Consider the following 14,866-nt stretch of genomic DNA (forward strand, 5'->3'; position numbering starts at 1 on the left):
TTAGTTGTGGACACTACATCACCACACTACATCACCACACTCCCTCTCTTCTTTAGTAGTGGACACTACATCACCACACTCCCTCTCTTCTTTAGTTGTGGACACTACATCACCACACTACATCACCACACTCCCTCTCTTCTTTAGTAGTGGACACTACATCACCACACTCCCTCTCTTCTTTAGTTGTGGACACTACATCACCACACTCCCTCTCTTCTTTAGTAGTGGACACTACATCACCACACTCCCTCTCTTCTTTAGTAGTGGACACTACATCACCACACTCCCTCTCTTCTTTAGTAGTGGACACTACATCACCACACTACATCACCACACTCCCTCTCTTCTTTAGTAGTGGACACTACATCACCACACTCCCTCTCTTCTTTAGTAGTGGACACTACATCACCACACTCCCTCTCTTCTTTAGTAGTGGACACTACATCACCACACTACATCACCACACTCCCTCTCTTCTTTAGTAGTGGACACTACATCACCACACTCCCTCTCTTCTTTAGTAGTGGACACTACATCACCACACTCCCTCTCTTCTTTAGTTGTGGACACTACATCACCACACTCATTCTCTTGCTCTTGGTTCCTCCTCATCTTTGTAAGTGATTTTGCACCTGTGTGTTTTATCCATTTCTTTATGAAAACACTCCATGACAGTAGCTAAAGCAAGAGGCTATAGCAGCACACAAGTAGACTATACAAATGCATGCTGGGACAGGCATGCCCTGAGCTCATGAAGTGAGCGCTGCTGGAGAGGTACTGGAGCGAAACTGGAGCGGGCGAGAAAGCCGGCGTTCCAGCCTTTGGGAAACTCGCTCCGCTGCGCTCCAGTCAAATTGGGCACACTTCCACTTCTGCCTCCGTCTGTTACTCTGACACAAACACACACACACAGCACACATGCAGTCACACACTACAGTGCAGGAAAGTCCTTGGAACATAGACCAACCACTCTGTCACATGAGCTGGTTTCTTCATAAGGACATAGTGGAGTCTCATACTCTACCTCTGTAGTACTGTTCATGGTAGCGCCTGTCTACACGGTACACACCTACAGAGATGTTGGGGAAGGGACAGATTAAGAGTCTGTCTACACGGTACACCCCAGAGATGTTAAAGAGCCTGACAGGTGCAGAGATGTTAAAGGGACAGATTAAGAGTCTGTCTACGGTACACACCTACAGAGATGTTAAAGGGACAGATTAGAGCCTGTCTACACGGTACACACCTACAGAGATGTTAAAGGGACAGATTAAGAGCCTGTCTACACGGTACACACCTACAGAGATGTTAAAGGGACAGATTAAGAGTCTGTCTACACGGTACACACCTACAGAGATGTTAAAGGGACAGATTAAGAGCCTGTCTACACGGTACACACCTACAGATGTTAAAGGGACAGATTAAGAGCCTGTCTACACGGTACACACCTACAGAGATGTTAAAGGGACAGATTAAGAGCCTGTCTACACGGGTACACACCTACAGAGATGTTAAAGGGACAGATTAAGAGCCTGTCTCACACTGGTACACACCTACAGAGATGTTAAAGGACAGATTAAGAGCCTGTCTACACGGTACACACCTACAGATGTTAAAGGGACAGATTAAGAGCCTGTCTACACGGTACACACCTACAGAGATGTTAAAGGGACAGATTAAGAGCCTGTCTACACGGTACACATCTACAGAGATGTTAAAGGGACAGACTAAGAGTCTGTCTACACGGTACACACCTACTGAACAGTCAGTGTTTTTGGCCATCTATACAGCAGATGTTCCTAATGTTTTGAACAGTCAGTGTATATGGCCAACTATACAGCAGGTGTTCCTAATGTTTTGTTAAACAATCCCAAATCAACTTGTATTTACAATGGGTTTTATAAGGGAGTCATCAGACATACCCAGTTCATCGAGGTTATAGTAGGCAGTCCACTCTGGAGCACTATTCCTGTTTAACCTCTTGTCCTTCACCTGGGAACGAAACACACACAGACAGACTGAGGGCCCCAGCAAGAGTAGCTGCTGCACGTGGAACAGCTAATGAGGACCACAGGAAGAGTAGCTGCTACACGTGGAACAGCTCATGAGGACCACAGGAAGAGTAGCTGCTACACGTGGAACAGCTCATGAGGACCACAGGAAGAGTAGCTGCTACACGTGGAACAGCTAATGAGGACCACAGGAAGAGTAGCTGCTACACGTGGAACAACTAATGAGGACCACAGGAAGAGTAGCTGCTACATGTGGAACAGCTAATGAGGACCACAGGAAGAGTAGCTGCTACAAGTGGAACAGCTAATGAGGACCACAGGAAGAGTAGCTGCTACACGTGGAACAGCTAATGAGGACCACAGGAAGAGTAGCTGCTACACGTGGAATAGCTAATGAGGACCACAGGAAGAGTAGCTGCTACACGTGGAACAGCTAATGAGGACCACAGGAAGAGTAGCTGCTACACGTGGAACAGCTAATGAGGACCACAGGAAGAGTAGCTGCTACACGTGGAACAGCTAATGAGGACCACAGGAAGAGTAGCTGCTACACGTGGAACAACACACAAAGAACCAACAAATAAAATACACGTTTCTTGGAGAATGCCAATGTACAGGTAACTGCCAGAATAATGGAAACACTTGAGTAAATGAGGGATACAAAGTATATTGAAAGCAGGTGCTTCCACACAGGTGTGGTTCCTGAGTTAATTAAGTAATTAACATAGTAATGGTAGCGTTTATGCTTTCCCATACAATGACAATGCCCCATACACATGTCAGGAGTGGTCACTGAATGGTTTGATGAGCATTAACAAAGGAAATAAAGCATATACCCCTGGCCGTCTCAGTCTCCAGATCTCAACCCAACTGAACACTTCTGGGAGGTTGTGGAGCGGCGCCCGAGACCAGCGTTTTCCAACCACCATCAACAACAACACCAAACGATTGAATTTACTGGTGGAAGAACGATGTCACATCCCTCCAATAGAGTTCCAGACACCTGTAGAATCTATGACCAGGTGCATCGAAGCTGTTCTGTCTGCCTCGTAGTGAAAACTATTCATTTTTATGTTGTTTTGTTTTCTTTATTTTGGCAGTTGCCTGTATGTACTCTTATAGCATAAATAAAGTGAAGGTTCTTCGCCACCCACCTTGGCCCTTCTGGTCTTCTTGTCAGGCTTGGCGTAGTGGCCAGCGTAGGTACATGCTCCCAGAGTGTGGTAGGTGGGATTAGTGAAACATTGACTGACGTTGCTGATGGTAGGAGAGGAGTCTAGAGAGGAGAACAAAGCCTGTACACTGATGCCCTGCTCACCACGGAAACATCAGCTTGTAGCACAGGACTCTACACACACACACACACACAGCTCCATCGGGACATTTTCAATACAAGGCTGTTAAAAACAGAGGTTTCATCAGAAAGCTGAGTTTTGCTGAGAACACAAACAGCAAGAGAGAGGAGGATCTAGCTGGAAAGAGAGTTCAGTCAGATCACCCCTGAATTTAGTTAGATCACCCCCAATTTCAGTCAGATCACCCCAGAGAGCTGTGGAGAGAGACCAAACTGTAAAGAGACAGTCCTGTGGAGAGAGACCACACTGTAAAGAGACAGTCCTGTGGAGAGAGACCACACAGTAAAGAGACAGTCCTGTGGAGAGAGACCACACTGTAAAGAGACAGTCCTGTGGAGAGAGAGACCACACTGTAAAGAGACAGTCCTGTGGAGAGAGACCAAACTGTAAAGAGACAGTCCTGTAGAGAGAGTCCTCACTGTAAAGAGACAGTCCTGTGGAGAGAGACCACACTGTAAAGAGACAGTCCTGTGGAGAGAGACCACACTGTAAAGAGACAGTCCTGTGGAGAGGACCACACTGTAAAGAGACAGTCCTGTGGAGAGAGACCACACTGTAAAGAGACAGTCCTGTGCAGAGAGACCACACTGTAAAGAGACAGTCCTGTGGAGAGAGACCACACTGTAAAGAGACAGTCCTGTGGAGAGAGACCACACTGTAAAGAGACAGTCCTGTGGAGAGAGAGACCACACTGTAAAGAGACAGTCCTGTGGAGAGAGACCACACTGTAAAGAGACAGTCCTGTGGAGAGAGACCAGACTGTAAAGAGACAGTCCTGTGGAGAGAGACCACACTGTAAAGAGACAGTCCTGTAGAGAGAGACCACACTGTAAAGAGACAGTCCTGAGGAGAGAGACCACACTGTAAAGAGACAGTCCTGTGGAGAGAGACCACACTGTAAAGAGACAGTCCTGTGCAGAGAGACCACACTGTAAAGAGACAGTCCTGTGGAGAGAGACCACACTGTAAAGAGACAGTCCTGTGGAGAGAGACCACACTGTAAAGAGACAGTCCTGTGGAGAGAGAGACCACACTGTAAAGAGACAGTCCTGTGGAGAGAGACCACACTGTAAAGAGACAGTCCTGTGGAGAGAGACCAGACTGTAAAGAGACAGTCCTGTGGAGAGAGACCACACTGTAAAGAGACAGTCCCGTGGAGAGAGACCACACTGTAAAGAGACAGTCCTGTGCAGAGAGACCACACTGTAAAGAGACAGTCCTGTGGAGAGAGACCACACTGTAAAGAGACAGTCCTGTGCAGAGAGACCAGAGGGAGTAACCCTGACTGACTTAGTTAACATGACTAAGTGGTAGAGTCTGGAGCGTCTCACCAGAGAGGAGTAACCCTGACTGACTTAGTTAACACGACTAAGTGGTAGAGTCTGGAGTGTCTCACCAGAGAGGAGTAACCCTGGCTGACTTAGTTAACATGACTAAGTGGTAGAGTCTGGAGAGTCTCACCAGAGAGGAGTAACCCTGACTGACTTAGTTAACATGACTAAGTGGTAGAGTCTGGAGCGTCTCACCAGAGAGGAGTAACCCTGGCTGACTTAGTTAACATGACTAAGTGGTAGAGTCTGGAGCGCCTCACCAGAGAGGGAGTAACCCTGACTGACTTAGTTAACATGACTAAGTGGTAGAGTCTGGAGCGTCTCACCAGAGAGGGAGTAACCCTGACTGACTTAGTTAACACGACTAAGTGGTAGAGTCTGGAGTGTCTCACCAGAGAGGGAGTAACCCTGGCTGACTTAGTTAACATGACTAAGTGGTAGAGTCTGGAGCGCCTCACCAGAGAGGGAGTAGCCCTGACTGACTTAGTTAACATGACTAAGTGGTAGAGTCTGGAGCGTCTCACCAGAGAGGGAGTAACCCTGACTGACTTAGTTAACATGACTAAGTGGTAGAGTCTGGAGGCGTCTCACCAGAGAGGGAGTAACCCTGACTGACTTAGTTAACACGACTAAGTGGTAGAGTCTGGAGTGTCTCACCAGAGAGGGAGTAACCCTGGCTGACTTAGTTAACACGACTAAGTGGTAGAGTCTGGAGCGTCTCACCAGAGAGGAGTAACCCTGACTGACTTAGTTAACATGACTAAGTGGTAGAGTCTGGAGCGTCTCACCAGAGAGGAGTAACCCTGACTGACTTAGTTAACATGACTAAGTGGTAGAGTCTGGAGCGTCTCACCGAGAGGGAGTAACCCTGACTGACTTAGTTAACATGACTAAGTGGTAGAGTCTGGAGCGTCTCACCAGAGAGGAGTAACCCTGACTGACTTAGTTAACATGACTAAGTGGTAGAGTCTGGAGGCGTCTCACCAGAGAGGGAGTAACCCTGACTGACTTAGTTAACACGACTAAGTGGTAGAGTCTGGAGCGTCTCACCAGAGAGGGAGTAACCCTGACTGACTTAGTTAACACGACTAAGTGGTAGAGTCTGGAGCGTCTCACCAGAGAGGGAGTAACCCTGGCTGCTGATCCTCAGGGCAGGGCTGTAGGACACACTGGGCACAAAGGCTCCTCCTTTCTCTCTCTGGTGATGCCACCACACCACCACCCCCAAAACGGTCATGATGAAGAGGAGGAGGAAGATGATGCCCATGACAGCTGCTTCTTCATGACTGGTGCTCTGATGCCAAGGCCGGGGCTGATCTTAGTGTAAGGATTCAGCTCCTCCATCATCAGGCAGCTGAATAGAGAGGGGGGCATTTATAGACACAATAAACACTAACACAGATCACCATTAATACACACAGAAACACCAGACCTGGATCAGATACTGTAGTAAACACCAGACCTAAGATCAAATACTGCAATAAACACCAGACCTGGATCAAATACTGTAGTAAACACCAGACCTGGATCAAATACTGTAATAAACACCAGACCTGGATCAAATACTGTAAACACAGACCTGGATCAAATACTGTAGTAAACACCAGACCTGGATCAAATACTGTAATAAACACCAGACCTGGATCAAATACTGTAATAAACACCAGACCTGGATCAAAATACTGTAATAAACACCAGACCTGGATCAGATACTGTAGTAAACACCAGACCTGGATAAAAACTGTAATAAACCAGACCTGGATCAGATACTGTAATAAACACCAGACCTGGATAAATACTGTAATAAACACCCAGACCTGGATCAAATACTGTAATAAACACCAGACCTGGATCAAATACTGTAATAAACACCAGACCTGGATCAAATAAATAAACACCATTCCTGGATCAAATACCTTAGTAAACACCAGACCTGGGATAAACACCAGACCTGGATCAAATGCTGTAATAAACACCAGACCTGGATCAAATACTGTAGTAAACACCAGACCTGGATCAAATACTGTAATAAACACCAGACCTGGATCAAATCACTGTAATAAACACCAGACCTGAATCAAATACTGTAGTAAACACCAGACCTGGATCAAATACTGTAGTAAACACCAGACCTGGATCAAATACTGTAATAAACACCAGACCTGGATCAAATACTGTAGTAAACACCAGACCTGGATCAAATACTGTAGTAAACACCAGACCTGGATCAAATACTGTAATAAACACCAGACCTGGATCAAATAAACACCAGACCTGGATCAAAATAAACACCAGACCTGGATCAAATACTGTAGTAAACACCAGACCTGGATCAAATAATGTAATAAACACCAGACCTGGATCAGATACTGTAATAAACACCAGACCTGGATCAAAAAATACTGTAATAAACACCAGACCTGGGCTAATCAAATACTGTAATAAACACCAGACCTGGATCAAATACTGTAATAAACACCAGACCTGGATCAAATACTGTAATAAACACCATACCTGGATCAAATACTCAAAAATGGATCAAATAATGTAATAAACACCAGACTTGGATCAAATACTGTAATAAACACCAGACCTGGATCAAATACTGTATAAACACCAGACCTGGATCAAATAATGTAATAAACACCAGACCTGGATCAAATACTGTAATAAACACCAGACCTGGATCAAATACTGTAGTAAACACCAGACCTGGATCAAATAATGTAATACCTGGATCAGATACTGTAATAAACACCAGACCTGGATCAATACTGTAATAAACACCAGACCTGGATCACTGTAATACTGCAGTAAACACCAGACCTGGATCAAATACTGTAATAAACACCAGACCTGATCAGATACTGCAATAAACACCAGACCTGGATCAAATACTGTAATAAACACCAGACCTGGATCAAATAAATAAACACCAGACCTGGATCAGATACTGTAATAAACACCATACCTGGATCAAATACTGTAATAAACACCAGACCTGGATCAAATAATGTAATAAACACCAGACCTGGATCAGATACTGTAATAAACACCAGACCTGGATCCAAATACTGTAATAAACACCAGACCTGGATCAAATACTGTAATAAACACCAGACCTGGATCAAATACTGTAATAAACACCAGACCTGGATCAAATAAATGTAATAAACACCAGACCTGGATCAAATACACCAGACCTGGATCAAATACTGTAGTAAACACCAGACCTGGATCCAAATAAACACCAGACCTGGATCAAATACTGTAATAAACACCAGACCTGGATCAAATAATGTAATAAACACCAGACCTGGATCAAATACTGTAATAAACACCAGACCTGGATCAAATACTGCCTCAATAAACACCAGACCTGGATCAAATACTATAATACCTGTAAGTAAACACCAGACCTGGATCAAATACTGTAATAAACACCAGACCTGGATCAAATACTGTAATAAACACCAGACCTGGATCAAATACTAGTACCTGGATAAACACCAGACCTGGATCAAATACTGTAGTAAACACCAGACCTGGATCAAATACTGTAATAAACACCAGACCTGGATCAAATACTGTAATAAACACCAGACCTGGATCAAATACTGTAATAAACACCAGACCTGGATCAAATCAAGGCCTGGATACTGTAATAAACACCAGACCAGGAGATCAAAACACTTACCAGACCTAGGATCAAAACACCAGACCTGGATCAAATACTGTAATAAACACCAGACCTGGATCAAATACTGTAATAAACACCAGACCCGGGATCAAATACTGTAGTAAACACCAGACCTGGATCAAATACTGTAATAAATACCAGACCCTGGATCAAATACTGTAGTAAACACCAGACCTGGATCAAATCAAGTAAACACCAGACCTGGATCAAATAATAAACACCAGACCTAGATCAAATACTGTAATAAACACCAGACCTGGATCAAATACTGTAATAAACACCAGACCTGGATCAAATACTGTAATAAACACCAGACCTGGATCAAATACTGTAATAAACACCAGACCTGGATCAAATACTACATAATAAACACCAGACCTGGATCAAATACTGTAATAAAACACCAGACCTGGATCAAATGCTGTAATAACACCAGACCTGGATCAAATACTGTAGTAAACACCAGACCTGGATCAAATACTGTAATAAACACCAGACCTGAATCCAAATACTGTAATAAACACAGACCTAGATCAAATAATGTAATAAACACCAGACCTGGATCAAATACTGTAATAAACACCCAGACCTGGATCAAATACTGTAGTAAACACCAGACCTGGATCAAATAATGTAATAAACACCAGACCTGGATCAGATAAACACCACAGACTGTAATAAACACCATACCTGGATCAAATACTGTAATAAACACCAGACCTGGATCAAATACTGTAATAAACACCAGACCTGGACCTGGATCAGATACTGTAATAAACACCAGACCTGGATCAAATACTGTAATAAACACCAGACCTGGATCAAATACTGTAATAAATACCAGACCTGGATCAAATACTATAATAAACACCAGACCTGGATCAAAAAATAAACACCAGACCTGGCTGTAATAAACACCAGACCTGGATCAAATACTGTAATAAACACCAGACCTGGATCCAAAAAGTAAACACCAGACCTGGACTTCAAATAATAATAAAACACCAGACCTGGATCAGATATCAAAAATACCTGTAATAAACGATCAAATAATGTAATAAACAGACCTGGATCAAATACTGTAATAAACACCAGACCTGGATCAAATAATGTAATAAACACCAGACCTGGATCAAATACATAATAAACACCAGACCTGGATCCGTCTGTAGTAAACACCAGACCTGGATCAAATACTGTAATAAACACCAGACCTGGATCAAATACATACTGTAATAAAACCAGACCTGGATCAAATACTGTAATAAACACCAGACCTGGATCAAATACTGTAATAAACACCAGACCTGGATCAAATACTGTAATAAACACCAGACCCGGATCAAATACTGTAATAAACACCAGACCTGGATCAAATACTGTAGTAAACACCAGACCTGGATCAAATACTGTAATAAACACCAGACCTGGATCAAATACTGTAATAAACACCAGACCTGGATCAAATACTGTAATAAACACCAGACCTGGATCAAATACTGCATAATAAACACCAGACCTGGATCAAATACTGCCAATAAACAGACCTGGATCAAATACTGTAATAAACTTGAGACCTGGTCAATACAATAAACACCCGAATGGATCAAATACTGTAGTAAACACCAGACCTGGATCAAATACTGTAATAAACACCAGACCTGGATCAAATACTGTAGTAAACACCAGACCTGGATCAAATGCTGCCAATAAACACCAGACCTGGATCAAATGTAATAAACACCAGACCTGAATCAAATACTGTAGTAAACACCAGACCTGGATCAAATGCTGTAGTAAACACCAGACCTGGATCAAATACTGTAATAAACACCAGACCTGGATCAAATACTGTAATAAACACCAGACCTGGATCAAATACTGTAATAAACACCAGACCTGGATCAAATACTGTAATAAACACCAGACCTGGATCAAATACTGTAATAAACACCAGACCTGGATCAAATACTGTAGTAAACACCAGACCTGGATCAAATACTGTAATAAACACCAGACCTGGATCAAATACTGTAATAAACACCAGACCTGGATCAAATACTGTAATAAACACCAGACCTGGATCAAATACTGTAATAAACACCAGACCTGGATCAAATACTGTAATAAACACCAGACCTGGATCAAATACTGTAATAAACACCAGACCTGGATCAAATACTGTAATAAACACCAGACCTGGATCAAATACTGTAATAAACACCAGACCTGGATCAAATACTGTAATAAACACCAGACCTGGATCAAATACTGTAGTAAACACCAGACCTGGATCAAATACTGTAGTAAACACCAGACCTGGATCAAATACTGTAATAAACACCAGACCTGGATCAAATGCATAGTAAACACCAGACCTGGATCAAATACTGTAGTAAACACCAGACCTGGATCAAATACTGTAATAAACACCAGACCTGGATCAAATACTGTAATAAACACAGACCTGGATCGTACATGCTGTAATAAACACCAGACCTGGATCAAATACTGTAATAAACACCAGACCTGGATCAAATACTGTAGTAAACACCAGACCTGGATCAAATATCAGTAGTAAACACCAGACCTGGATCAAATAAACACCAGACCTAGATCAAATACTGTAGTAAACCAGACCTGGATCAAATAATGTAATAAACACCAGACCTGGATCAAATACTGTAATAAACACCAGACCTGGATCAAATACTGTAATAAACACCAGACCTGGATCAAATAATACTGTAATAAACACCAGACCTGGATCAAATACTGTAATAAACACCAGACCTGGATCAAATTGTAGTAAACACCAGACCTGGATCAAATACTGTAAACACCAGACCTGGATCAAATACTGTAATAAACACCAGACCTGGATCAAATACTGTAATAAACACCAGACCTGGATCAAATACATACTGTAATAAACACCAGACCTGGATCAAATACTGTAATAAACACCAGACCTGGATCAAATACTGTAATAAACACCAGACCTGGATCAAATACTGTAATAAACACCAGACCTGGATCAAATACTGTAGTAAACACCAGACCTGGATCAAATACTGTAATAAACACCAGACCTGGATCAAATACTGTAATAAACACCAGACCTGGATCAAATACTGTAATAAACACCAGACCTGGATCAAATACTGTAATAAACACCAGACCTGGATCAAATAATGTAATAAACACCAGACCTGGATCAAATACTGTAATAAACACCAGACCTGGATCAAATACTGTAGTAAACACCAGACCTGGATCAAATACTGTAATAAACACCAGACCTGGATCAAATACATACTGTAATAAACACCAGACCTGGATCAAATACTGTAATAAACACCAGACCTGGATCAAATACTGTAATAAACACCAGACCTGGATCAAATACTGTAATAAACACCAGACCTGGATCAAATACTGTAATAAACACCAGACCTGGATCAAATACTGTAGTAAACACCAGACCTGGATCAAATACTGTAATAAACACCAGACCTGGATCAAATACTGTAATAAACACCAGACCTGGATCAAATACTGTAATAAACACCAGACCTGGATCAAATACTGTAATAAACACCAGACCTGGATCAAATACTGATCAAATACTGTATAAAATACTGGATAATAAACACCAGACCTGGATCAAATACTGTAATAAACACCAGACCTGGATCAAATACTGTAATAAACACCAGACCTGGATCAAATACTGTAATAAACACCAGACCTGGATCAAATACTGTAATAAACACCAGACCTGGATCAAATACATACTGTAATAAACACCAGACCTGGATCAAATACTGTAATAAACACCAGACCTGGATCAAATACTGTAATAAACACCAGACCTGGATCAAATACTGTAATAAACACCAGACCTGGATCAAATACTGTAATAAACACCAGACCAGGATCAAATACTGTAATAAACACCAGACCTGGATCAAATACTGTAATAAACACCAGACCTGGATCAAATACTGCAATAAACACCAGACCTGGATCAGAAAACATACTGTAATAAACACCAGACCTGGATCAAATACTGTAATAAACACCAGACCTGGATCAAATACTGTAATAAACACCCAGACCTGGATCAAATACTGTAATAAACACCAGACCTGGATCAAATACTGTAATAAACACCAGACCAGGATCAAATACTGTAGTAAACACCAGACCTGGATCAAATACTGTAGTAAACACCAGACCTGGATCAAATACTGTAATAAACACCAGACCTGGATCAAATACTGTAATAAACACCAGACCTGGATCAAATACTGTAATAAACACCAGACCTGGATCAAATACTGTAATAAACACCAGACCTGGATCAAAAATACTGTAATAAACACCAGACCTGGATCAAATACTGTAGTAAACACCAGACCTGGATCAAATACTGTAATAAACACCAGACCTAGATCAAATACTGTAATAAACACCAGACCTGGATCAAATACTGTAATAAACACCAGACCTGGATCAAATACTGTAATAAACACCAGACCTGATCAAATACTGTAATAAACACCAGACCTGGATCAAAAATACTGTAATAAACACCAGACCTGGATCAAATACTGTAATAAACACCAGACCTGGATCAGAAATACTGTAGTAAACACCAGACCTGGATCAAATACTGTAGTAAACACCAGACCTGGATCAAATACTGTAGTAAACACCAGACCTGGATCAAATACTGTAGTAAACACCAGACCTGGATCAAATAATGTAATAAACACCAGACCTAGATCAAATACTGTAATAAACACCAGACCTGGATCAAATACTGTAATAAAACGCAGACCTGATCAAATAATGTAATAAACACCAGACCTGGATGGAATACCATAATAAACACCAGACCTGGATCAAATAATACTGTAATAAACACCAGACCTGGATCAAATAATGTAATAAACACCTGACCTGGATCAAATACTGTAATAAACACCAGACCTGGATCAAATACTGTAATAAACACCAGACCTGGATCAAATACTGTAATAAATACCAGACCTGGATCAAATACTGTAATAAACACCAGACCTGGATCAAATAATGTAAAAACCAGACCTGGATCAAATACTGTAATAAACACCAGACCTGGATCAAATACTGTAATAAACACCAGACCTGGATCAAATAATGTAATAAACACCAGACCTGGATCAAATAATGTAATAAACACCAGACCTGGATCAAATACTGTAATAAACACCAGACCTGGATCAAATAATGTAATAAAAGCTTCAGACCTGGATCAGATACTGTAATAAACACCAGACCTGGATCAAATACATACTGTAATAAACACCAGACCTGGATCAAATACTGTAATAAATACCAGACCTGGATCAAATACTGTAATAAACACCAGACCTGGATCAAATACATACTGTAATAAACACCAGACCTGGATCAAATACTGTAATAAACACCAGACCTGGATCAAATACTGTAATAAACACCAGACCTGGATCAAATACTGTAATAAACACCAGACCTGGATCAAATACTGTAATAAACACCAGACCTGGATCAAATAATGTAATAAACACCAGACCTGGATCAAATACTGTAATAAACACCAGACCTGGATAAAATACTGTAATAAACACCAGACCTGGATCAAATACTGTAATAAACACCAGACCTGGATCAAATACTGAATAAACACCAGACCTGGATCAAATACTGTAATAAACACCAGACCTGGATCAAATACTGTAATAAACACCAGACCTGGGTAGTCAAATACTGTAATAAACACCAGACCTGGATCAAATACTGTAATAAACACCAGACCTGATCAAATACTGTAGTAAACACCAGACCTGGATCAAATACTGTAGTAAACACCAGACCTGGATCAAATACTGTAATAAACACCAGACCTGGATCAAATACTGTAATAAACACCAGACCTGGATCAAATACTGTAATAAACACCAGACCTGGATAAATACTGTAATAAACACCAGACCTGGATCAAATACTGTAATAAACACCAGACCTGGATCAAATACTGTAATAAACACCAGACCTGGATCAAATACTGTAATAAACACCAGACCTGGATCAAATAATGTAATAAACACCAGACCTGGATCAAATACTGTAATAAACACCAGACCTGGATAAAATACTGTAGTAAACACCAGACCTGGATCAAATACTGTAATAAACACCAGACCTGGATCAAATACATACTGTAATAAACACCAGACCTGGATCAAATGCTGTAATAAACACCAGACCTGGATCAAATACTGTAATAAACACCAGACCTGGATCAAATACTGTAATAAACACCAGACCTGGATCAAATACTGTAGTAAACACCAGACCTGGATCAAATACTGTAATAAACACCAGACCTGGATCAAATACTGTAATAAACACCAGACCTGGATCAAATACTGT

General features: G+C 41.5%; 1 pseudogene; it reads right to left on the reverse strand.

Annotated features, from left to right (window-relative positions):
* Positions 1-1,027: 1,027 nt before the first annotated feature.
* LOC135533937 (multiple epidermal growth factor-like domains protein 11) overlaps positions 1,028-14,866 on the reverse strand; it is a 39,636-nt pseudogene continuing 25,797 nt past the window's right edge.

Source organism: Oncorhynchus masou, unplaced genomic scaffold (assembly GCF_036934945.1).
Source record: "Oncorhynchus masou masou isolate Uvic2021 unplaced genomic scaffold, UVic_Omas_1.1 unplaced_scaffold_2826, whole genome shotgun sequence".
NCBI lineage: Eukaryota > Metazoa > Chordata > Actinopteri > Salmoniformes > Salmonidae > Oncorhynchus > Oncorhynchus masou.